Source organism: Dermacentor silvarum, chromosome 1, assembly GCF_013339745.2.
Source record: "Dermacentor silvarum isolate Dsil-2018 chromosome 1, BIME_Dsil_1.4, whole genome shotgun sequence".
Lineage (NCBI taxonomy): Eukaryota > Metazoa > Arthropoda > Arachnida > Ixodida > Ixodidae > Dermacentor > Dermacentor silvarum.
This window is the reverse complement of record NC_051154.1, coordinates 28,733,039-28,758,700: the sequence shown is the minus strand read 5'-3', so window position 1 is coordinate 28,758,700 and position 25,662 is coordinate 28,733,039. Positions and strand designations below refer to the sequence as shown.

The 25,662-nt window shown below is 45.1% G+C and overlaps 1 long non-coding RNA gene across 1 annotated transcript in view; it reads right to left on the bottom strand.

The window, feature by feature from the left end:
• Positions 1-25,662, bottom strand: part of LOC125944763 (uncharacterized) — a 66,033-nt gene that overhangs the window by 6,114 nt on the left and 34,257 nt on the right. Inside the window, exons 2-3 of the long non-coding RNA XR_007466470.1 lie at positions 10,760-10,853; positions 5,707-5,921 (exon numbers count right to left, since the gene is read on the bottom strand). This is a non-coding gene — a long non-coding RNA (uncharacterized LOC125944763). The remainder of the gene's footprint in view (positions 1-5,706; positions 5,922-10,759; positions 10,854-25,662) is intronic.

The following is a 25,662-nucleotide window of genomic DNA, read 5'->3' as shown; positions in this document are numbered from 1 at the left end:
TCATCGGGGATTTCGTCTATTATATCATTAATATAGATCAAAAATAAAAGGGGTCCTAATACGCTGCCTTGCGGTACGCCCGAAGTTACCTGACGGACACTTGAGGAACATTTATTAATTTCTACGAACTGCTGCCTATGTCGGAGATAGGCCTGGATCCATGATATAATATTTGAAGGAAGACCAATGCACTCCAGCTTGCGGATTAATTTTCCATGGGGTACCTTATCGAACGCTTTACTAAAATCAAAAAAGAGCATGTCAACTTGTCCGGATGAGTCAAGTACTTCAGAGATTTTGTGAACAACTGACACAAGCTGACTTGAAGTCGATAATCCCTTTCTGAACCCATGCTTTAGCTTTGAATCATAATCGTATGTATACAGAGTGCCACACATTCAGCGACCCAAGTTGGTTCGATGGTTGGTTTGGAACCCTGTTAACCCAGCACAGCAGCACGATGCGCTACCCATTCGACCAAGAACTACTACTAACACACAGAGATACAAACATAATTAGAAGCATACATACCCATTCCCCGGAAAGCGCGTGGAGTACCCTAAGAATGCTAACGCATTAATAAGCAAAAATAAAAGAACAAGCAGGAGGGAAGAAAGGGAGAAGGCAGGGACGTCAACCAGAAATGCGTATGGTTGGCTACCCTTCTCTGAGGGATGGGAAAGAGGGAATGGAAAGTTGAGATTGGGAGAGCGGGGTGGAAAGACGTGGTGAGCTCGCGCACGCATGCGGAGGGCCTGAGCAAGTCAAAGGCGTTCACATAGGCCAGTCGCCCTCAAGAAAGAGAAAAGTGCCTTAACAGCTTTGTGGGCGAAAAGATACTGTGCCGCATGTTCGGACCGAACCCACATCCTGAATGAGGATGTGGGCTCGGTCCCCGCCCACGCCATCATCCAAGATGTGGGTATGGAGCTAACGAAGAGGAGAAATTCAATGAACCTCTATATGCCAAGCTCCCTTGTTTCTTTCCTTTTTTGTTTTCCTTCCGAACAGGAAGTGCCTTCTCACGAGACCCTATTATGAAAAACCAAAGCGACGAATGCAACCTCCCGTTTTTGGTTGTTCTCTGCAGGTTCTCCCCGTATGCTCTGCTAGTCTAAGTATGGTTGCTCAAGTTTATCAGTTAGTGGCTCAAGTTTAGGTCGTTAGTAAACAGCAATAAATCTTTCTGGTGCAGTATTTTGCCGCGAAATCCTTCGCGATTCTCGCAGAAACGAAAAACGCATGACAGGTATTAGGTTAAGAGAGAGGAAGGGGGTGGCAGAGATGAGAGACCACACGAGAGTTGTAGATATTCTTGTCCAGGTAAAGAGCAAGAAATCGGGTTGGGCTGGTTATGCAATGCGCAGATCAGATAAATGGTGGTCTGTTATGGTAACAGAATGCGTTACAAAGAAAGGAAAACGTGGTCGAAGATGGCACAGGATTAGGTGGTGTGATGAGGTTGGAAAATTTGCTAGCACGGGGTGGGCTCAGATGACGCAAGACGTGGGTAATTACACTGCATGTCCAATGTAAGAGGAGATCTCTGTCACCTATTTTTATTTATTTATTCATAATACCTTACAGGCCCATTGAAGGGCATCGAGTATCTGTGCTTCTGAAAACGTTCACACATTCCCCAAGGGAAAGTTTCCCACGTCAGACTGAAAGATTGCAGCTGGCGGGCTACGCTGATACTGAAATCTTGACGGCCTGTCATATTTTGATAAAGTGGGTTAAAGGTTGCAATAAAGTAGAAAATCAAAACAACATGTGCGCAATGACAAGAGACCGGTAGTTGTGCCATATGTTACATAAGCTTTCGCACTGCTTGAAGAACGTAGCGAATAGGTATGGCTGTGCGTGTGGTCATTCCCGCTCCCAATAAACTTGCCAGTATTTGTCCCCGTTTTAAAAATAAATATTTAAGCTTCTGTTACGGCTTGCAGTCCGTGTTCTGGCAAGTTAGCCAATAAATAAGTTCGCTGCAAAACATGTGTTGTTTACAGGTAGCCGTTGTCATGCGCACTTCTTGCCAACGCGGTCATTGTGGTAATGTTAGAATAAAAGAACACTTGTCTTCTTTGAAAGGTTCTGGGGGCCTGCACTTGCATGCAGCTTGTAGAGAGTCTGGGTGCCAACTGATGGCAAAATAAAGGCCTTTTTTTTTTCTTTCGTCACAAGGACTGATGAACAAGGGAGATGATGGATTCCCCATATAGTGATGGCCAAGGGGTGAAATGCGTTAGCAAGCCGTCTGTTGCCCTTATTAAGAAATAATTACGCTTCTTAAAAGAAAGCTTTCCACGCTAAATTGTATTCGGCCCTCGTACGAAATCTATTATATTTTTTATGTGTTTTTGTTTGCTTTGTTTGGATTTTTGACGCTCGTGTTTATTCTACGTGAAATAACTTTTGTTGCACCGGGCTGATTTCTGCTGCGCATGCATGGCTTTTTACCATAGCCAGGTTGGCTTTTGCTTATAGATTCATGCCGTCTTCAAATCAACCTTTAGTTGAGAGTCAACGCTTGTGTTGTGACCCTCTCTTTTTTTTTTTTTTTTTTTTGTCCTCGTCTAGTTAGCGCTACTGCTTGTCAAATAGGACATTTTCAGTGTCTTACGCAAAATGTTTAGTCAAACTCCCAGCACGGAACTTCGTAGACGAAGGAAAAACAAAAGGTCAAATTTCATATTCTGCAGTCGTGAAAAAAAAAAGAACTGTTGTAATGGCATAGTAACATGATTTCTCCGTGCTGCCCTTGTTTCGCACTATTCAGTTTTCAGGCAAGCTTCGGCGCACAAAGAGAATGCTTCGGGGAATGAAGACGCATTGCATGTTAGGTTATTTTTCCATACTTTTCTTATATAGATTTATTGTCATGAGTCCTTAATAGGAGCACAAGGAAATAGTACACCAGACACAATCAGTTTCACTAATTTTGGTCCAATGATGTACCAAAAAAAAAAAGGAAGAACGAGGCCTACCTATAACTGGCGTCGACGTGGGAGCCCCATTAGGCTGCACGTAGACCGCCGCTTATCCCGGCACATGCCAATTCCACGCTCCACAGACACGCGCTGGCGTCGTTTTACATCAGTCACTAGTTTTGACGGCAGCGGTATTCAAAGTTTACGTTTTAGTTCTAGCTTGCCGCCCCCTTGCTTTTGCTGTCACATACCATTCTGAAAAAGCGCGTTGTCTTCTCTGTATAGTGAAGTAATGAGGCGCAATTTTGCACTCCCGCATTCACACGCACCCACACACACATGCACTCAAGAACACGCCCCCCCCCCCCCCCCCAACACACACGCATACACTTGAGTGTATGCGTGTGTGGGTGTGTGCGTGAGTGCGGGAGTGCAAAATTGCGCCTAATTACTTCACTATGACGAGTTACCAACTAGCCCAACAGCAAGTTCTGCTCAGTCTTCTCTGTAGCCTGTTAAAAGTCAAGTGCCGATACAGTGAGTATTTTTATTCTGCTCGGAATCTGCGTTGTCGATGTGTCTAAATAGACCCCGTGAAACTCTTCAAACTTTAAGAGGTGGAAGTTCAGCGGAAGAGACAGCTTGGTTCACCTTCAGCATTGTGCGGCGTACTGCAGCTGCTGCTGCGCAGACATGATTGTCGTAAAAGTTTGCTCGGTACAGCTAAGTCTCACACACACACATAAAACGGATAGGAACTTTTCCATAATACACGACTCGCGGACGGTAATACATGACGTAGTTCTTTAAAGACGGGAAATCAGCTTAAAGCAATGGTCTGTTTATTTTCAGCACACATGCACTGACAGGTGTGGGTGCCATCTCACTGTAATGTTTTTATATAGTTGTGTAATGCAATGAAATATTATGCACCCGTGAGGAACTCTACCTCAGTTTCAATGATAGCGCAATGATTTCGCTCTCGAATGCTTAATCCTGTCACATTAGACACAGTGTCCTTGTTTCAAGAACGAAACAGAAATATGTTGAAGACGGGCTACCAGTTGTATAAAAGTGCTTCGAGATAGTGCTTTTGTAAGCTTCGCAGAATCAATTCTCAAGTGACAACGCAAAATGCAAGACCCTTCCTCAAGCCATCAGGCATACAGGCTAAATTTAGGTTGAGGCTCTTATACATGAAGCAGTTTGTTTACTTGAGCAGTATGTCATACCAGGCGTCTGCCTATCTGGTATCGAACATGTTATTGTCGAATGCGGTCGGCGAAGACGTATCAGTTCTCAGGAACTCAATATTTTATGAATTCAGCTCCGACTATTGCAAAGTGTTCATAGTTTCAATGCTACTTTCGCTTCAATGTATCCCACACTAACTTTTAGCTGACTTGGCAGTGTAGAAACATCGTGATAAACTACACTAAATTATTAGTTTAAATAATTATTCAGTCTCAAAATAAGCCAGCTGTCATCCTGCGGAGACAGTTCGTATAAGCCTGATATGGCGTTTTTTCTTCAGTTTTCAGCAGAAACATAGTGTTTATCGCTACTATAATAAAGAAAAGAGTATCAACTGTATCGAGCTGGGAGGAAACAAGAAATGAGAATGCAAACGACAAACAAACGAGCAAACGAACAAACGAGTGAACAAACAAAGAAACAAAAACCAGCAAGCAAACAAAAACAAGCGAAATAAGAAAAATTGTATTTTCATAATATACAATTATTGTCGAAGCAGAGTGCTTCCAGTGCTCTAAAAATTATTAGTGGATTTCACACTTCTTTCGGGTATCGTTAAAGGAAAGGCATATAGTTGTATGCCAAAATAAAAGCACGTAAATAATTGTCAGTATGTAGCACCGCAAGCTTGTGAAAGGGCAAATAATTGTCATAACCGCCACTTGTACCTTTCGCATAAGTCGGTGCTCTTTCTCATTGTTTAATAATGTTGAAGAAAGCAATGCTTTAGTTACCGTGTTCGTCATTATTCAAATAGTATTGCTAATAACGCAGCATCGTATCTAATTTCTAAAGGTTTTTCTAGAACACTAGCTTTTCTTATGTTTTTTTCTCTGTTTTACGACCTTCGGTTCCTCGTCTCACTTTAGTTTCGCCTTTGCCGGGCAACAGTGCCCGAACTTTTGCCTCCTGCTTGCGCCACAAGACGCAGTCAGTATTTTTCATTTACGTAGCATCCATGCATGTACACTTCTTAAGACGATCCGTTTCTGTCAGCTGCATTGTACGCAGCTTCAGAAGACGAAATTATGTTGCAACCCGCCGTGGTTGCTCAGTGGCTATGGTGTTGGGCTGCTGAGCACGAGGTCACAAAATCGAATCCCAGCCACGGCGGCCGCATTTCGATGGGGGCGAAATGCGAAAACACCCGTGTGCTTAGATTTAGGTGCACGTCAAAGAACCCCAGGTGGTCCGAATTTCCGGAGTCACCCACTACGGCGTGCCTCATAATCAGATCGCGGATTTGGCACGTAAAACCTCATAATTTAATTTTTAAATTATGTTGCAAATCCTTTTTATGTACCTGCATTCTGTGCGGTCATTCGCAACGATCAATTATGTGCGTCGTGTTGTAAAGCTAAAAAAAGTGGGCAAAATTTTATGGCGCTCGGCTATTTTAAGAGAATGGGCAGGCTATTCGTGCCCCAATATTGAGAAAATAAGTACACGAAAGGGTGGGTTCGTAGGTTTAAAGTAACCACCGAAGAAGCCGACAGCGAATGAAACTGAGGCGAATGCGCACCTGCTCTCGGGATGCGCGCCTTCCGCGGTGCGCGACGCGCTTGGAGCAGAGGCCGAGCAACATAATGAGCAGGAGCAGCGCGATGCTCAAGGATCCGAGCAGCCAGAAGGAGATATACTTGTTGGACGAGTAGATTCCTGCCCGCTGCGTGGGATGGTGGGACATATCCGTTAACGGGCCGTTCCACGGAACAGTCACCGTTGAAGTTCGGTGAGCTTTAGCGGAGGAAAGAAAAACAAAACGAATCAAATGGCACGAAAAGATAACACATAAATTCGCAAAGGCAAAACGTGTAGCTGATAATGTTGCTTGAAAAAGAAAAAAAAAAGATAGTGTTGACGCGCATGACGTCTATTGGTCGTCGGGTGTCCTGATGCGCTCAGGCCTTGGCTTGGAGGCAAGCCTGAGCACCAAGCCTGGCGTTACAGCTTTGAAGAAAAAAAAAATTGCCGTGGTTGAACACGATTAAACCAAGTTACTCGAGCGACAGAACGGTTTTGCTTGCTTTTGGAAAGGACACAGACGCTGCTCAGCGCCGTCAGCAACTACCGCATCTTCAACTGCACCACAAGACAACACACAGACGCTGCTCGGCGCGGCAGCAGCAGCGAGCGAATTGACCTTCATGCTGCGTCTCGCTTCAACGCGAACTAAGCGTCGAAATCACTCGGCGCACTTTGTACACATCGCATATCGCTTTCAAGATGAGGCCCACACGACCGCGCCCTTTGTCCACATCGCAGATCGCTTTCAAGATATGGGCGCCTACGCGGCGTACGCGGCAGCCGGCGGTAGTGGCAGGCTAAGTCCAAGTTTGACCTTGGCTGAGCTTGAAGGTCAGATTTACGGAACCAGGCGTTTTCTGGGTTTGTACCTGGAGTAGTAGAGCTATCGCTCTAAAGAAAGTTCGGCAGGTGGGTGTTACACTCTTGTAGCACAAGACGGCGAAAGCCTGCTGCACATATACAATCGGGGTTAACTTCTTTGTAAGGCATATTGGTTATGCATTAAGTTATACAATCGGGGATAGACTTCTTGCAAGAAATAATGATCCGCAATGGGAAGTACACATGTGGCACTAAGGCGACTTCCTAAACGCCACATATGAACACTTAGCGTAGTACCTCAAGTGCAGCATGTTAGTGAGTGCACTAGGCCCTACCTTAAGTCAGCGAGATGGTTGCAAAGGGACGTGTGCAATTACGCACGCACTAGGCACACCTTTGGTAAGCCACAACCGTGGAGCTCGACTGGCGTGCTCGACAAGCGTGCTCGACTCACACCCCGGAGGCCCGGGTTCGATTCCCGTCCAGACAGAAATGTACCAAATTTTGTTTTCGAAGCCGCTAAATTACTTTGTTTGCAGGACCCTCCCTGAGAAATGCGAAGTCAATGCGAGAATTTTCTGTGGTGTCGGCCATTTTTCGTCACGGCCCAGTTTCGTCAAGGGCACGCCAAGTGAATGCCTACGGCACCGCCAACATAGACACCTAAGGCTTTCGCCTTAATAAAACATCATTGCTCATCGACCACGCCAGAAATATTTCGCCATCCTATCCCTTTGCAACGTGCTAAATAATTTTATTAATGCGAAAGCCTTATATGTCTCATTAGTGAGTCGACCTTGAGCGAAAACGCGTCGGCGACACGGAAGGTACAAAAAAATCTATGAACCCTCGACCGACTCTCACATCTTTGGTGGTAATTAAAGTGAAGTTAATTAAAGCACAGGTAATTAAGCTATAGTTAATTAAGGCACACGAACCCACAACTTTTGGTGGGAGTCCTACCCACGACCTTTGGTGTCAATGAAGACGAAGTTAATTAAAGCACAGTTAAGTAGGATAGAGCTAATTAATGCACTCGAACCCTCGACCTTTAGAATTAGGAGGGATGACTAAGTGAAGTACACTAGGCACATTAAGAGGATGAGTAAGCAAATTAAGAGGACGATTAAGCGAATTAAGTGAGTCAGTCAGTCAGTGTTTATTTTCACCAAACAAAAGCATCGGTGAAAAAGGGGAGACGGCGAAAAAGCTGCGGATACTGCAGCTTGAAGCGGATGAGTAAGCGAATCAAGAGGGATGACTAAGCGAATTAGACTAAGTGAATTAAAGGGGATGTATACGTCATGTGTCCGTCTTTAATGCATCGGCACTTAGCTTTCGCTTTCAAGTCGTCTTAGGGATCAGATAAGAGACCCTGTGAATTTTTCTTTTTCTATTTATTTGGCTTTCGGTATCATAATTTGTGACTTCCTTTTTTTCACTTATTGTTCTTTTTAGCATTCGTGATTGCTTCGGGCAAAGCCGTGACTACGCTGTCGCTGAGATTAATAAATAGGTGGCACGTATAATAAATGTATGGAATCATAGGGCAGGACTTGTTAGAAGACAAAGAACTAAGGTCGACAGCGTAGAGGGTGGATAAGCTACACTGGCTGTACATTTCTCAGTTCTCGACAGCCGCCGTAAACAGCTTTTCTTAAAGAAATGCAAGAATTCCTTCCCACGCAAGGTTGTTCTGTTTATCTGGACTCCGTGGTTCTGACTTGGCACAAATATGCTTATCTTGACAAATAAAAGATAAATACAACCGATATTTATTTTCTTTATCATTTTTCTGGTGTCGCGTATTCGCATTTGCTTCAATTTTTTTATATTTGATTATGCTAATTATACAATAAAGTTGAACAAGAAAAAAGCAGGAAACTCTTTATTCAATGCGTGTCTTGCCAAGTATAGTGCAGTGTGGGTGAACGAAGATGGTTCGTAACCGACCGTTGGATGTGCTTGCTTGTTTGGTTCAGTGTTCCAACTGCATATACGGGGTGATCATTTTTAAGTTTTATGAAATTGATAAAAATTGCCTGTGGCAGATAGCAAAATTCTGGTCAATGAGCTGGATTATTCGAAGAGGCTGACATTACTAGCCCGAGAAATGAAAACACACGTTCAACTAATTAAAGAAATCACGAATTAACTTCGTAATTAATTACTTTATGGCCCATATTGCAATTTACGAATTGTAGCCGGTGAGCTTGCAAGACGTATGCACTTGAAATTAATTTTTAGGATGATACCAGTTTCGAGATATTATTTCCCAAAGTGTGGGACGCAATATGGGCGTTCCAGTTACTTTTGGGCTTCAATGCATAAACAAAGCATTTTGTTAAAGAAATTAGGTATACCAACAGGGCATTTTTACGGCAAGTTTGATGGCGCATATCTCCAAACTGGTGTCATTCTGGAAATTCATTTCAAGTGGATACGCCTTGCAAACTCTTCTTTCTGAGGTTTTACGTGCCAAAACCAGTTCTCATTATGAGGTACGCCGTAGTGGAGGGCTCCGGATTAATTTTGACCACCTGGGGTTCTTTAACGTGCACTACAACGCAAGCACACGGGTGTTTTTCCATTTCGGCTCCATCGAAATGCGACCGCCGCGGCCGGGATTCGATCCCGCGACCTCGTGCTCAGCAGCGCAACGCCTTAGCTGACTGAGCCACCCCGGCGGGTGCGCCTTGCAAAAATCATCGGCTACAATTCGTAAATTGAAAAAGTGCCGTAAATAATTAATACAGAAGATAAAAAGTTAATTTTAAAATATTTGTTGTGTTTCGGTTACTCAGGAAAGTAATGGCTGCCTCTATGAATAATCCAGCTCAAGGACTAGAACTATGTTATCTGCGACAGGCGAGCTTAAAAAATTCTGGGAAACTAAAAATTATCAGACCTGTATACCGACGCACTGTTATCTCATTCATTTTGCCCCATTTTACTTGCCTTGTGAACAACAAGAGCCTCTGTGTACAGGTGTATTTGTAAGCAGTAACGACTATTAAAGTGCATCAATCTGTCAGAATCGAGAGTACGAGTGCAAAGGAGGGCTACGGGACGAGTCTGCCGAAGATTTTTTTTATCAGTGTATCAGGAACAAGTGGATGCAGAAGGCAACGTAAGGCGTAGAACAGATAGCAGCCATTTATGTCAGTTGGTAACATTTTGAATAAAAATAAGAAAGCACATTCGAAGGAGGAGCGATTTTGGTGGAGTATCGGGGCCAGTAGACATTGGCGTCTGTAAAATGAACTTGATTGGTGGAAAACAGGGGTAGTTCCAGTAACTTTGAGGAGCCTCTTTCAATGCAGCATACCTGATTAGTCTGATGATGATAAGGAAAAACGTTTATCAAATGGCATTATGTGAAACATTTAACAGGACTTGTGAAAGCGCAAATTACAGCAGAAAACGTACAATAATGCACGTGTTGGCCTACTGTATTTACTTTTGATAGAGCATCTGGTTCATAATGATCCACGAAAAACGTTTCTGAGAAATGCGGATATAATCATGGGCAGGTATTCGAAAAATTAAATTTAGTTTTCCGAATATCGCGAAATTCGCGCATTTTCTTCGTAGCTATGAACGCACAGAAATCTGTTCACAGCAGGAAATTCAAGTGAGCACTATTACGTAGTTAATGAACATTATTCAACTTTTGACATATGCATACTTGCGGTCCTTCGCAAGAAACACATTTTGTTACAAATTTTCTCCGTGAAGACAGTTTTATGTAAATTAGGAAATTCTTTCTCTTCCTGCGAATCCTCACTCCACAATGACTCGTTACGATTGCGGAATTGAGCCTCGTCGGCACTGGCAACTTAACTCAATAAAAGACCTGACTTTCAAAGACAGAGAAAACAAATACAGAAATATCGGGATCGATAGCGAAGGGCTTGACAAAATGTCTGTTGACACGCTTGTGCAGTGGAAGTGGCACACTAGAGTACCGTTTTTAAAGGCGTGCTTATGACATTTATATCAGGAATTATTTCAATTTTGTATGCATTACAGGTTAAAGTGCTATAGGCCACGTACATTGCCATGTGTTATTGTTACACAAAAATGCGAGAATGTACGTTTTGAGAAAAACAGCTTTTGTAGGATTCATTGTAGGATTTCATCGCCGTCGCGAGTGGCTTACGGATTCATTCGCCGTCACCGATAGTCGGGAAATTTAAATGGGGTCAACCTTATTCGGTACTTACCCATGGCTGGAGACCGCAAAGGACAGGTCGCGCCTTCTTTTGGAATCGGATCGCTGCGCCTGTACAATGACTCTTCGATGTCTAGGAGACACACCTGCAAAAAGCCACACACTTGATTAAAACAACGATGGCACATTGTAAGAATTCCTTTCGCGCAATTCTACTCCTTTCTTATGATATAAAGTTCACGACCAATCCCTCCTGGTGATAACAAACACGGAGCGCCGCCTGGACCACTGACGAAACGCAAAAAGAAAAAGAGTTGGAACATAATCTTTACATTATACTGGCCCAAGTGTATAAGAAACCAGTAGCTGCGGTTAAGTAGCTGGCACGGCAAACATTGTTTATCGTCAAAGTTATTGCACGTATAGGTTGTAGAAATGTATCATTTTTCGACATATATCTTCAGTTTCAACACTGAGCTTCCAGCACTGTCTTATATAATGATATATCCCAGTGCCGCGCCTCATAATCAGAACTGGTTTTGGCACGTAAAACCCCCGAAATAAGAAAAGATATGTCCCAGTGCCACCTGCCATAGATAACCGTTTTTAGGTTTAGGGGATATACTATCCACACCGGCGCGAACTCCGGAGAGAGCGCTTCTGCAGCGCCGACAGTTCGGCACAAATAACAAAGATAAAGCGGTTTTCCACATCTCTAGCCATCCATCGTGAAGGTTTTTGCCAAACGAAAATGCATTATTACCATAACGGACGAATTTACTAAGATTTGTCTGTAGAACAACAAGTGTAAATCCGATTCCTCGAACCAAAAGAAATTACGGCGGCGGGTGCTTGCGGAAGCTGCTGCTTTGGAATTCACACCGGTAACACGAACGCTGGCAGAGTCGCACGATCAGCTCAGGTTATCCACATAGACCATTTCAATTGTTTAGCTCCTGAAGCTTTCAAACATCTCTTTTGTAATACTTGTGCAAGCTTTATTTTTGTCAATCGCTAAAATACGTATTTTTTTCCTGATTGATCGAATGTATGGAACATTCGGCTTTTGTTAATATGCAAGATTAGCAGTTGAAGGCAAATATAATATTTTTGTGAAGGCCGAGTAAAGTTTGCTCCTTTGAAGATCGCCAAGTCTCTTCAAGCTGTTAATCGCCGTTGATGAATCAAGAGACAGGTTGGAGATGAGAAACTTGGAGATATATACTGATCGCGAAAGTATTTACGGAGTCAAATTCGGAGCTTGCAGAGCAAGACAGCAGATAAAGAAATAAGTAGACTGTGCTTTACTTTTCTACTTTCTCTGAGTTAGAGCCGAGGACAACTGTCGCTACATACTACAAACTGAGCCTCACTGTTCGACCAACAAGTGGTTGCGGCCTAGAAAAGCGATACGTCGTACTGAGTCTTACTGATCTATCAGCTTAGTGATTACAACCTGGACCGAGGATGGTGATGATGATTTATTTGCATTTGAGGTCTCACATTGATGCAGTTTGCGAGGAGCTGGGTAACAAACTATAATGTATGCAAAGGCACAGCGACAAAGAGGTGGAAGACAAGAGTTTAACCGACGCCTCATTGCATTGTGAGAGTTGTCCCCGTGCGAAACTCTCACATCGCAGAAACCCAGAAACCCAGCAGAAACTCAGCAGGTTTTATCATTGCTAAGTTGCAGGCAGAAGACGGAGCCCAAATTCTAGCAGTGGTCTAATTTCAACTCTTGCGAATATACGAATCGAATGCGAATAGTGAGTAGGGAATACCGAATCGAATATCGATCAGTCAAACGCAGACGCATTTATTTACACCAGTAATATTTATTTCAGCATAATTAAGTATCATGACTGTACTGACTAGTGCAAGAAAGACTGCTAATCATCAGGAACAAATGATCAGTTTTAAAAACAACCTCACCAATTATAATTTAAAAGCTGCATGAACAGCCTCCCAATGACATTAGAGCTGGTTGCAAACAAGCTCTCAAAGAAATAATGGCTGCTGTATGGCAGAAAAGAAATAAAAACCCTACATAAATGGTTGCGGAAGAAAGATGAGAAGTTTTGGAAAGAAATAAAAAAATTGGACAGGGACAATTAAGACCAGGCGCCACCTCCTGCCCATTGGCTGCGCTGTCACGTGCCCAAAGATGCACGCACTAGGCCACACGTTTAGTCAGCCAGATGGCTGCGACGTGACGTGTGCAATGACTCACGCACTAGGCACACCTGTAGTCAGGCAGAACCGTGGAGTCGCCGTGGCGTCGGGAAGCGTGCTCGTCTGCCATCCTGGAGGCCCGGGTTCGATTGCCACCGAGACCAAAATTTACAAATTTTATTTTCATAGACATTAATTTATTCTGTTTACAGGAACCTCACTGAGAAATTTGACGTTAATCCGAGCATTTTTGACGTGCTAGCGACGACTTAGCACCGTCGGCCATTTTTGGTACCATCATTCGGTCACGCCACCGACCACGAAGGATTTTCGCGTAGTGGGGCACGTAATGTTTTCGCATTAAAAAGCTGCTGAAGGACTTGTGTGCCACAGACACATCTAAAAAAGCCCGTTGCACAGAAGACATCACTGGTTGTAGTATGAAAGATAAAACTGCTACATAGCTAGACTGCCAAAAACAATAAATGATAGACTACAAACAAAAATCGGGGGCTGTCACGTAGGCTTCCGCCGCGAAACCGAAAACAAAGCTTGTATTATCCATTTTATTTCTGCATTGCTTCGCAACATAATCTCCTTGTCACGTTTCTGATAATTAGCGCGACTTTGTTTAGCAATTATGGAGAACAGTAACCCGAATTAAACAGTTCATTGTTGTGAAATATTTGAGTAGTTTTGAATAATCTAAAATAGCAAGTGCTTCATTTTCACGTGAGAATCGAATACTACGCATTAACTATTCGTATTCGTATCCGAAACTTTGAGTATTCACCCACCACTACCAAATACCGATGCGTGCGCCAGGGCACAAAACTAACATTTTTGCAGGACTTTCGACATGGAGCAGCGACTTAGCATCGACACAAAGATTTGCAGCGACCGACAACTGTCAAATTACAGGCGATACACTACAGTGTACATCATATAGGAGAAGCTGCATGCTCCGGCGTCCAGCTTTAGCTCTCTGCTCGCTTTTTTTTTCTGTAACTTTTTGTGAGGAAGAACGCAGAATATACGCGGGCACATTGTTAACTTCGCAGGCGGGTCAGAGACACGGAGTGGTTCTTTTTGCCGTCGTATGAATAATCATTTTGTTGTCGTGCTTTTTTTTGTATTTTATATAAACACAAGTTGATGTACATCAAACAGTCCTATTACTTCATGATCTTTTATATTATTTGTGCAGCGTGGTCAGACGTCACAAACCTATTTGAAGAGCGAGCGCCAAAATCGGTCAAGATAGACGGGGTTGCGGCTTTGAGGTACACTTAATAAGGGGAGCTGCAGAAACGCATGATGTGCGAAGAACCGCTGCAGCGGGGGTTAAGGGCCAAATAGGAGAATCGGCACGCGTGCGCACAGTGGCCTAAGTGCCGTGTGAGAAAGGGCCACATGTGAAATTTGGCGCGGGGCTCTTACAGAGCATGCCTGCCTGCCCTCACCACCGACACACAAACACACACACTGCTTGGAGGTGTGCGGCGGTGCGTGGCAGCAGGCGCCGGTTCCACAAAAACATGCACAAACAAGTTCCACAAAATCACGCACACAGAAAAATAATGGTGACAGGATATCCCTGTGAGTAAGCTCAAAGCCTGCGCGCACACGCGGGGAGAAAAAAAGAAAATAAATAAATACATAAATAAATAAAGAAAGAAAGAAAGAAAGAATGAATGAATGAATGAATGAATGAATGAATGAATGAATGAATGAAATTGGCGTGCGCCCGCACACAACCTCGTTCCGAGGTACGATTGCCGCTGCATTTTTAGCTAGTGACTAGTTGTTTGGTGCTTCGAAGTACAGTATGAAATGTTTTGTTCAACACGTATAGACGCACAAAAAACAAGAAAAAAAACATTGATGCTTAGGTTGCGAATGAAATCCACCCAATGGCGTATCAGAATCCTCGTCCCTACATGGCAACTCTATGGCAAGATGCAAAGTAACATGCAAGGGCACAGTGATACGTGTGTGTCGAGACTACAGAAGGAAAATAAAATAATAAAAGTGCGTAACGACAATACAAGGAAATAAAATACCAGACTGCAGAGAAGAAAAAGTCGCAGTTTCGCCCGAAAGGCGAAGCATCGATTGCGATAGCAAATTAGTAGACAGCTATACAAAGTAAGGATAACGTAGTTTTATCGGCCGTATAAAGTTGTAAATATTCGCTTACTTAACTAAATAAACAAGCACGGTGCCACGCGCGCACAGGTAAACATGAACACATTTCGCTCGATGACCGCGGGAGCTCGTCAAAACGCTGGAGTGAGAAAGCGCGCCAGCGGCAGCGAGCAAACTGACCTTCGCGCTGGCTCTCGCTTCAACGCGAACTAAACGTCGAAAGCGCAGCGCATACGAAGCTACTGGCACTCGGTGAATGCACTTTGGCCCATCGCAGATCGCTTTGAAGATGAGGCTCCCGCGGGCGCACACTTCGGCCGCGTCGCAGATCCCTTTAAATATGCTCCGTGAGCAGCAGCCGCGGAAGTAGAAAGCACCCTCCCGTCTCCGTCACCTCCTCCCCGTGCCTCGCGCGTGAACGAAGACCGTGCGCTTCCGGCCGCTTTCCTCTCTCGCGTGCGCGAGATTAGGCTGCGGTTGCCGGCTCACCCTCACACGCTTTCACTCGCACGCACAACGCGCGGCGACTATTTTATCGCCGTTGGACTTTCTACGGAACATCACGGCAACGGCGTCGCCGTCACACTACAGCAGGCTATAAAAAGCCTGCTGTAGGCTTCCTCTGTATGCAAGGACACTCAACATGAAGTGTTGAAGTGTAGTACACAGCAAACGTTTAAAATATATTTTAATTCGCTTCCAAAGAGTGCTTAAGCGCTCATTCTCGCGATCGAGACCCATCGCTAGCGCGATTGACAGCGACGTTTTAGTGACGTCATACCACATTAGAGTGACGTACAATGAGCGGTCACCCACAGCAGCGGGCAAGCCGAGATAGCCTCGAGTCGATTGCAGTGAGCCGCATCGGACGCAGACGTAAAGCCTTAATCGGAGCTGCCGCAGCTAGCCATGACAACTGTCGGCGTAGTTTTGTTTGCCTGCGCTGGTACAGAACGTGTGTGCGAGAGCAGACTATGCAGCAGTGCGTGCGTCACAGCTTTGTTGGTCCACGTGACCAAGCTTCCTAGACAGTGACGTCACTGTCCAACTCGGTGCCCAGAAACCGAAACCGAAAATCGTTCTCATAACGAATGCGATATTAAATTATTTACCCAGAATATATGACTCTTCGAGCGTATATCATGCTCCCTGGAGCAATAAGAAACATTTGAAAGAAATAACGCGCAAGCCACAAACTTGATGTCTCAACCCCTTTAAAGGTTGCCTGTGGCAGTTAGCACAATTCTGGTCTACTCGAAGAGGCGGACATTACTTGCACAAAGATTCATATGCGTTATTGACTAATTAACAAAAAACTCACTAATTGTTTTTAACGGGTTATCTTATGGCCCATATTGCAATTTACAAATTCTAGCGTGGAATTCGCAAGGCGGATATACTCGAGATGACACTCAGGATTCTCAAAAATTCTCAGGATGACACCAGTTTCGAGATATTAATTCCCGAACTTTGCGGAGAAATGCATAGGCGTTCCAGTTACTTTCCTAACAAAACGTCGTTTTAATGCATTGAAGCACTGAAGTAGCTGCAACGCCCAAAACTCCCGATACAGCTTTATGTTGCTTAATATGCGCAAAGTGCCTCTAGTTGCCAGTCGCGTAGCAATTTTGCGTGTATTCGCGGGTTTCTTTCGCGCTCGGAAAAACACTTTTATGTAGCACGTATTGAGCAACAAAAAGCTGTATCGGGAGTTTTCAAGCGAAGCTTGTATTGCCTAACTCGTATCGCTGTCGGTGTGGCTGTCGTACGCGAAAACTCCACAGTTGCGCCCCGGCGCCTGCGCTTGACAGGTTCTCCTCGTCACCGCAGCTGGCGGCCGGAAACCCTCCTCACGCACAGCTGGTCGTCACTGTCTTGCATGCGTAATCGTGCGAACGGCAATAAATCTTCGCAGTTCGATACGCTAAAGCACGGATACGCTAGAAGAATTCTGCCAAGTGGAACTCTGTAGAAACACGACTGCCTCTAAGTTTTCAATACAGACGTACCTGCTTACTGCAGCCCGTCAAAAGTCAATTATTCAATTTTTGTTAGTTGCACTGCTAACAGCGATAATTATCATTTCACTTTATGTCCTCCTCGCCACATATCCCTACTGTATAGGTGGTCTTCACGTACGTATAAGCGCCTAATTAAAAAAAACCTGTCAACTTAACTTTGATCGCCCTGTATATATCAGGAGAAGGTAGGAGATCAATGGACCAGCTGTTACTTGAAGAAATGATGGCACAATGGGGGCGTTGTGGTCGACAAGCAGAGGCTCGTTTGAAGGCGCTGAGGCTCCATGATAATATTGTGGTTAGCTGTTATCTTGACACTGATACTTTCCTTGCTTGCTGCATGAAAGTGGGCACTTCAGCAAGACGTGACTTCGAAGTGGCTTCGGTACGGCTTCTTCTTTTTTTCTTTTTGTCCTTTTGCTTTCTGATGTTGCGCTACACCCTGGCCGAAGTAGCGGCGGAAATCAGTTCAGCGTCGTTGTCACTTGAACCCTAAAGGACGTGGCACGCATTTCGGTTGATTATTTCAACGTGTTTATAGCATGAAGCAAAACAGGCGTAATACATTCCGACTCCGTGCAGACAACACGCTCGAAATGGATTTGGATTCCGTGTGGTCGGTGCTTGTAGCCAATTAAATTCTGGTGAGCTGTGCTCGAGTGCAGCGTGTCTGTTGCATCCATGTCATTTTAAACTGCGTCACGTCTTGGACTGCAGCACGCTTCTCTGAAGGATTTCCTGTAGACTACATTGCTAATGAGCAACTCGTACGCCACCATCGAAAGAACTTATATTGCGATATGTTGAGCTTACGCGCATGCTGACGTTGCTTAACAGAGAAGTTAGGCAAGCTGCAGCAGCAGCTTACACACACATTGTTAAGCGTTCGTAATACGATCCTCCGAACATGCTTTCTTGCATCACGCACACGTGCTGCTTTCTCTTAACAGTAGTGAATAAAACAGCCGGTATTATTTGTGGACACATAAAAGGCAAAATTTTGTGGTAGCACTTAGATCACTTCTGCTTTTACTTTTTTCCATCCTTGTATATGTTTCGCATATTGGTATATATGTGGGCCTTACTGAGAGCGCTTGTTAAGTTCGCCGTGCAGGTGGATAGGATTTCGAGTCTGGTAAGTTTCAGCGCTCGAGCAGGGGCCTCAGGGACCACATATTAAATTTCATTATATATCTCTGCGGATTCAGCGTAGGACTGTTCTCTTAATGATACGCAGATCATCGCTTTTCGACCCGCCGTGGTTGCTCAGGGGTTATGGTGTTGGGCTGCTGAGCACGAGGTCGCGGGGTCGAATCCCGGTCACGGCGGCCGCATTTCGATGATGGCGAAATGCAGAAAAGACACGTGTACTTAGATTTAGGTGCATGTTAAAGAACCCTAAGTGCTCCAAATTAATCCTGAGTCCTCCACTACGGCGTGCTTCACAATGAGATAGTGGTTTTGGCACGTAAAACCCCATAGTTTAAGATCATCATTTTTTTTTCACAGTGTTTTTTATACTTCCGGGTTTGTACTAGAGGTGGGCATTTGAAGCTTCCGCACCACCCGGGATGTCTCAAGCGGAACCACTTTTAAATCTCCTACCAGTTTCGAGATATTAATTTTCAAAGTGTCCGACGACATGCATGAGCGTCAGAGTTCACTTTTTGAGGAAAACGCTGTTTTATGCATTGAAGTGCGAAAGTAACTGGAACGCCCATGCATTTCGTTGGACACTTTGAAAATTAATATCTCGAAACTGGTTCAGTCCTGAAAATTACGAACTCAGCGGCTATAATTCGTAGATTGAAAGGTATGCCGTAAAATAATAAATTAAAATGTAATTAGCATAATTATGGTAATTATTCAATTAGGCGTTCTGATTTCTCGTGGAAGTAATGGCCGCCTCATCGAGTAGTTCAGATCAAGGATTATAATTGTGCTATCTGCCACAGACATTTTTTAAAAATTTGGTGCAGCTAAAATGAAACACCCTGTATTTTGCCGTGCGCAAATCAGCGTTCTGTAGGTCTTTCTTGTCCCGTTTCTTGCCGTGTTTTCATTCTTAACAGCGTGTACAAACTATAGCCTAAGAGCAAACTCTTCTCAAGTTTATTAACATAATGAAAGTCAGAGACAAGGAAAAGAAAAAGAAGGGGAAAAAAAAAGGGGGGGGGGGGTAGTCTTACTATGCGTTTCGTAGACAAGCAAGTCACAATATTTTCGGAATGCTTTTCTTTCGCGCAGCGTGGTCGATGAGTCGGTCAAGTACCAGCAATGAGAAGCTCTTCGACGACACGTAGGCGTAGTGGGGAGCAACAATGCCCCAAGTTTCATGCACGCACTCGGCCTATCTTTATCTTTGTGTGGAATTTTACTGCTGGTCCCCCCTCAGCAGTTATGGGTAACACGATCCGTAATGAGGTAGAGGCGTGCCATGAGTGGGGCCGCAATGTTCTGTTCTGGGAGAGGGTATCTCCCCCTTGACAACCCCTCGCCCCCCCCCCCCTCCCCCTCCCGGTCGGACCGCTTTAACCTTCAAGTTTTCCCATTCATTCATGTCGCTCTTTCGGAGCCCACGTCCTGAACCTTTCTGTTCCGTGGGAAAGTAGGGAAGGAAGGGGGGAGGGGGGGGTTAGTCCGAAAATTTCGGGGAGGGGGGTGGAGTTCGACCCCCCCCCCCCCTGGCTACACCAACAATTATGTGATGTCTCCCCTAGTTTTTAGTCCAGAAATGACGGTATGGAGTCGCTGAACCATCCTGTCGTTCATCTTGAGCTAGTACTGAATGGCGACATATTGTTTTATATGCTCATGGCGAAGAACATAGAACCAATTAAAGGTCACCCTTTGCATCTTTGTCTTCGTGAGGTTCCTCTGGAGCTCTTGTTTTGTGACCGCCTGGGGCGGGATACTGTAACTGTCCACCTAGGGGACATGTCCATTCCGTCTGCTGCTGAAGTGCTGATTGGCTGGGCTGGGGCACACGTGAGGAGGAAACAGGTGCCCCCAGCCAATCGGCACTTCAGCGGCTTCGTCATACGAATGCAGCCTGCAGCGCGGGCGTGTGCCACCAACGCGTCTCGTCGATATCGCATAACGTCGCAACAGCCTCGTTGATATAGTGGAGGGAAAATGGAATCGTCATGTATGTCTCTCTCTCTGGCAGCATTCGCACGTGCGTAGCGTGAATTGCTTATGCCACCACGATGGCGAAATATTAGAACACGAGGCTTTCATTCAATTTCAATATCAATTCTTGATATTGAGCCTTGCCGATTGCCCAAATGCCGCCATAGCACTGATTGCGAACGGAAAAGCTGACGCCGCATCGCTAAGCGTGCGGGACCAGCACTAGCTCAGCTGTCGCAACGCGATGCAAGTCCAAGAGCGTCAGCACTTCCGGCTTTCCGAACCGACCATGCGTTTGCAGCTCTATTTTTCCGAGTAGAGCTCTGCAGCGTAACAAAAGTTATGTATTTTTGTTTCGCTATTTGAGCGATCGGCGTATAGCACACAAGCGCATTCCCTCACACCCGCACATGACACATATGAAAAAATATGCAAATCTGTATCCTCGCCAAATGAAGACGGCCCTGACGCGCACAGCGCACAGTGACGGTGCGTTGGAATCGCTGGTGCGGGCAATTTCATTGGAAGCAACTGAAAACATACGTTCCTGTGCATGCCGTCTTTACCCTGCCGAGTGCGGATGAAAAGAATCGAGCAGCACGATCAAACGCTTGCTGTACAAGTGAAAGCGCTTTGCAGGGCGTGGGAAACGAATGCTAGCACAACAGTTGGCTCTTCCTCGAATATATGAAGCAAAACTCCGCCCTTCTATGGCTCCGAGGAACAGGAAATCGCTTGATTTATGCTGATGATCGGGGGGGGGGGGGGGGGGGGATATATCTCTGACACATTGGTAGTTGGCTGCTACCTCCTGTTTCTTTTCTGTATCGCAGATATTTAACGCAGCGGCTTAGAGTGCGTGTGCTTTTGCAGCGCCCCTCATTTTCCACATCAACCGAGTTAATGTCACTCAAAGGTGTTTTTCTTTCCTGCATACACTTTGTAGCAAGGGAGAATGCGATCCGCTAAGTGAATTCTGCTAAGTGAATTGATCTTTAGGATTATATAAACGGCCACCAAAGGACTCTCTTGGACACGTGGCGTGGAAATGGTCCCGTGAGGAACAGGGAGAGAGAGAGAGAGAGAGAGAGAGAGAAAAGGAGGACTAGTATTAAACCAATTCCATTCATTGTGCACGTCCTAAAGAGATATCCGCTCTTCGTAATGATCAGTCTTTCAGTACATCGTCTGTCTTCTTTAATTTAGAAATGTGCTTGCGCTGTAACATAGTTACGATGCTTTCTTTTTTCCTTTTTATATCCTGTCGGAACTTACCTAGGAAACTGCGCCGATCAATGTGTGAGACTTCTGAAGACATCCGAAGACTGAATATTGATACACTTTTGTACTTCGCAGTATTCATGAAAGGCCGCATGTGCTCTCTCTCCTGTGCGCCAAATTTACGTACAGGAAAGGGCGAATAGCGCAAGCATTCTCATGTGCAACAATAAAATAATTAACGTAGCAAAGCTATTCATTTAGCGAAGCTAGGCAAATTTCCAGAAGGAAGCTGAACTTTCGGCACTCGCTGAAGCACGTGTTCGTCCTCTCAAAAGGTAACCTTGCTCAATGGATGCTCTTTACCTTAGGATATCTGACGACAGCCGTGGCATTCAGCATTATCTGTCTGATGGCTAATGCATCCAGAGAGCATTGACGACCAGATTATTTTAGTATCCACGAACGTGATCACACGAAAAGCAGAAAAGCAGCAGCCGCGTTTAGCGAGAAAAGCGGCGGCATTAACAAACGCTAAAAATAGATGAGTAGACTTCAGCGATTCGTCTGGCTGTGAACTCATTTAAAGCGGCAGCAGCACGCTCTCACAACGGACAGACACCGCCATCTTCTCGAACAAAATGTTTTACAATGTGCGCAGTGTCGTCTTCCTCCGCTAAAATATTGCTCGCTGTTCTCTCCAGACTGCATCTGCAGACGCCGCCATTCTTGCAATCTGCGTGGTGTACAAAAGTCCGCCCAATTTGTCAAGCCAAAATGTTGCACCAAAGCTTAGTGGTTAGTGTGTCCAACCGCACATTGCAGCAGGTAGACGAAATCGATCCCCAGTGGCGATGCTGGGCTTGTTTTCCTTCCCCTTATGGTGAGAGAGAGAGTGGTTGTGAAGAGGAAGAGGCGCTATTTTCTGCGGCCCTTTAAGGAGCACGAATCAGCGCCAGGTGAAGCTGAACATGAAGACATGGCCTGACAGCATAACAGAAATAGACGAAAACAGCAAAAACCAGTTTGGAGCTCTTAACTGCTGTCGTTGTAAAAGTCAGGAATAGTATGATGGCACTGCCCTAACCCGCGAAGGGGAGCGAGAACCCCCATTCTTAAGCGGATGAGTCGCGAGGAGTAAAATACAACAGCGAAAATTTTCCAAATCGAAGCTGCTATGAGTGGCTTAGATCGAATGAAGCATTTGTCGATGTGCAATCACCGCGCGCACTGCCAGTGGTCTGAATAGGGGTGGTCAAAGTGCGTCAACAGAACACGCGTGCTGAGCAGGCAAGGATGCAAAGGGCAAGATAATCCGAGACGCGGCGCGATACTCACGCCCACGGCAGCACAACTCGGCGAACGCGTCCCAGCTCAGCCATGGCGGTGCACTTGGCGGACGCTTGCAACGAGACGCACCGCGACTCTCTCGGTTTGTCTAAGCGTAGCCTCTTATAGCTCGGGAGACGAAGCGGTCACCGCATCTACACGAGCCGGTGGCAAATGTGCACCTCTCCTCCGTTGTCGATCTCCAGCCACCACTGACGGTGCATCGATTCGACTGGTTCCGTCTCGGTTATCAGTGACGCGAAGGGTCCTCGACATTGGAGCCAGCGAAAGCATACCCGGGCCGAAGATTCAACTGCTCCATGGAGCAATAGGAGGAGCCAGGCAATCGGAATTCAGCCGGATCTTTGTCGGGTTCCTATAGTATACGGAGGTCAGGGCACCGGAGAGCGCTCTGATTGAGCTATAGAACGCGGCGCTCTGAATGAAACAGGGGCCGAATTCACGAATCCTTCCGTTCGTAACAGCTGTTTGCCCTTGGCCGGTCGCATTCGTTAATAATATGTCCAACATGAGGATTAGCTGGCACCTTCTCTTACTAACAGTTTCTATTGTAAGAATGTTTTCTGATTACGGGCTCAAGAGAATCCTCTGATGCGCTCGATTTCGACCACCCAGATGTACCATGAGCGTCATGGCCCGATTGCGCTATACGTTGCAGACCCATTTCTGCGCTCCTTGCTGCTGTCGCTGGAAAACTTCATGTCGCTTTAGCAACGCTGTGCTATAGTGGTTTTTATACCTTCTGGCGCATATACTATTGTGGAGAAGTGAAAAACGAACAGCAAAATATAAATCATAAGCGCAAACCTGGCAGATTTTGCTTGAAACAGCAAACGTTGGCTTAGCGCCTTGGGTAGGAGTTATATGTAGACTGAACTCTCCGTCATTAGATCCTTCTCTTTGTTATTATCATCGTTATTACTATTTTATTTATTAGAATTCTTTATCTAATTAACTATTTTTTGTTCTACATACGGAAGGGGAGTAGCCAAGGCATTCTTACATCTATCTCTCCACTGCAACCTTTTCTTTAAGGGAACAAAACGGAAGCAGAGAACACATCAGAGCAATCAATTAGAACTCGACGTGCGATAACGGTTACTTAATTGTCAAAAAAATTACGCCCTTATATGCAGTCTATTTGCTAAATTCCTAGACATGTCGTGGCCCAGTGTGTGTTTTCATATGCAGTAACCCGTCTTTCCGCTCATCTTTGTTCTTTCAGCAAAAGTGAAGCATGGAGAAGTGGAAGTGGGCGAAGCATTGCCCTCTGCGGCAGCATACGTCGCAGCTTCGCCAAAATTTAATAAAATTTCTGTACTACCACCAGGATCGCACCACATTTTTTCCGACGCGTTATGAACTTACGGTCAGCTTAAACAGCTCCGCTGTTAAATATAAAGATCCGCAGCGCCACATAATTTTTGCGAGAGACGTCTGAACCACTCAACGACCTTTCAAAAGTGCCGTATAGCAGCGCCACAACTCCTTTGAGTCACTAGAGTTGTGGCGTTTCGAAGTCCGTCGAATGGAAGGCCTTCGAAGTGTGCCCACGTGACACGGGTATTAGTGATGTATGCTCAAGCTTCATTTGGTTTTGTTACTTTAGTTTTCTGTGCCTGCGTTATTCTTATTAATGCCTTAGGCAGCAGGAATATTCTCCCTTATCTACTTTTGTCCGCAGGCGCCGGTACCAAGAACGATAACTAGCGCGGAAGGTCTCAAGTTGATCATGACGCATGTTATGCCCCGAGGACATATCGTTTTGATAGCATGCTTTGATAGCAGCAGTGAAAGCAGAATATGCTGTTTTTTTTTTCATTCAGCGCAATGAGTTGTCAGTTTAATTGCTCACAAGAAATTTAGAAGCAACTGCAAACAGCACTCGTTCCAGATTTGGAGCGCCGCTCCAAATGCTTTCCGACTCTGTGCACACAGCTAAATTCTATTACACCTGTTTCGATTCGTTTCAAAGTCACGCATTTACACTAATACAAGTGACATTGCTCAAAAGAAAACACTCGCTGAATTTCGGAAACCTGTTGGAAGAAACGCAGCTTGATACGAATGGTTATTATTTACTTTTCACGTTTAAACGGGGTTTGAGGATTCCTACGGGTGGTGGGTGTCTGCTGTGTTCCCAAGCCTGGATCTGACACGGATCTGCTAACTATGAAGAGGAAGGTGCACTCTGACTCACAAACTGAACTCTCGTTTGTTTTTAACTTAAAACACACCGACCAGGTAACTTAACAGTTTTTAGCCTCGTTCTATCAGTGACAATATGCGTATTTAGCTTCTGAAGGCACAACAAACGTTACTGCCTAAAAATTGTGGGATGCTATGTGATGATATACTGCAACATGCGTCGCAGGTGCAGAGTTGCTTACACAAAGGTCGAAAACAGTCAAGTATCGTACCTGTAGCCGTGGAGCAACGCTGCGAACACGTGCGTGCACCTTTCGGAGGCCCGCTACTCACGAACACTTCCTTCTGTAACCCCGAATCGCTTGAAATGCTTTTTGTATTTAAAAAAGACTGATGCGGCTCGCTAGGCAGGCCGGACGTTTGCACGTACAGCGCAACTATTTCCGCGTTTTCGTCGCTGAAATTTTTGAGACCGATCAAAATAAGGAAATCGGCATCAAGGACCCTTTCGTCTTCGACGAAATACCTCGATTCTACGCCACAAACGAGAAACTTGAGCAATGCACATACAGCACCAAGCGCCGCGAACCTGGATGACGTAGCCATCTTTGTTTGTTTGGACATTGTTGCCAGCACATGTAACAGATTCCGGAGTTGCCAATGAAAACATCATGACCGCATGGAAGGAAGACAAAGTGTCTTTTTCGTAGAACAGTGCACTGCTACAGCAGTTATATGCAGGCCTAGACAGGCGATCCTGGCC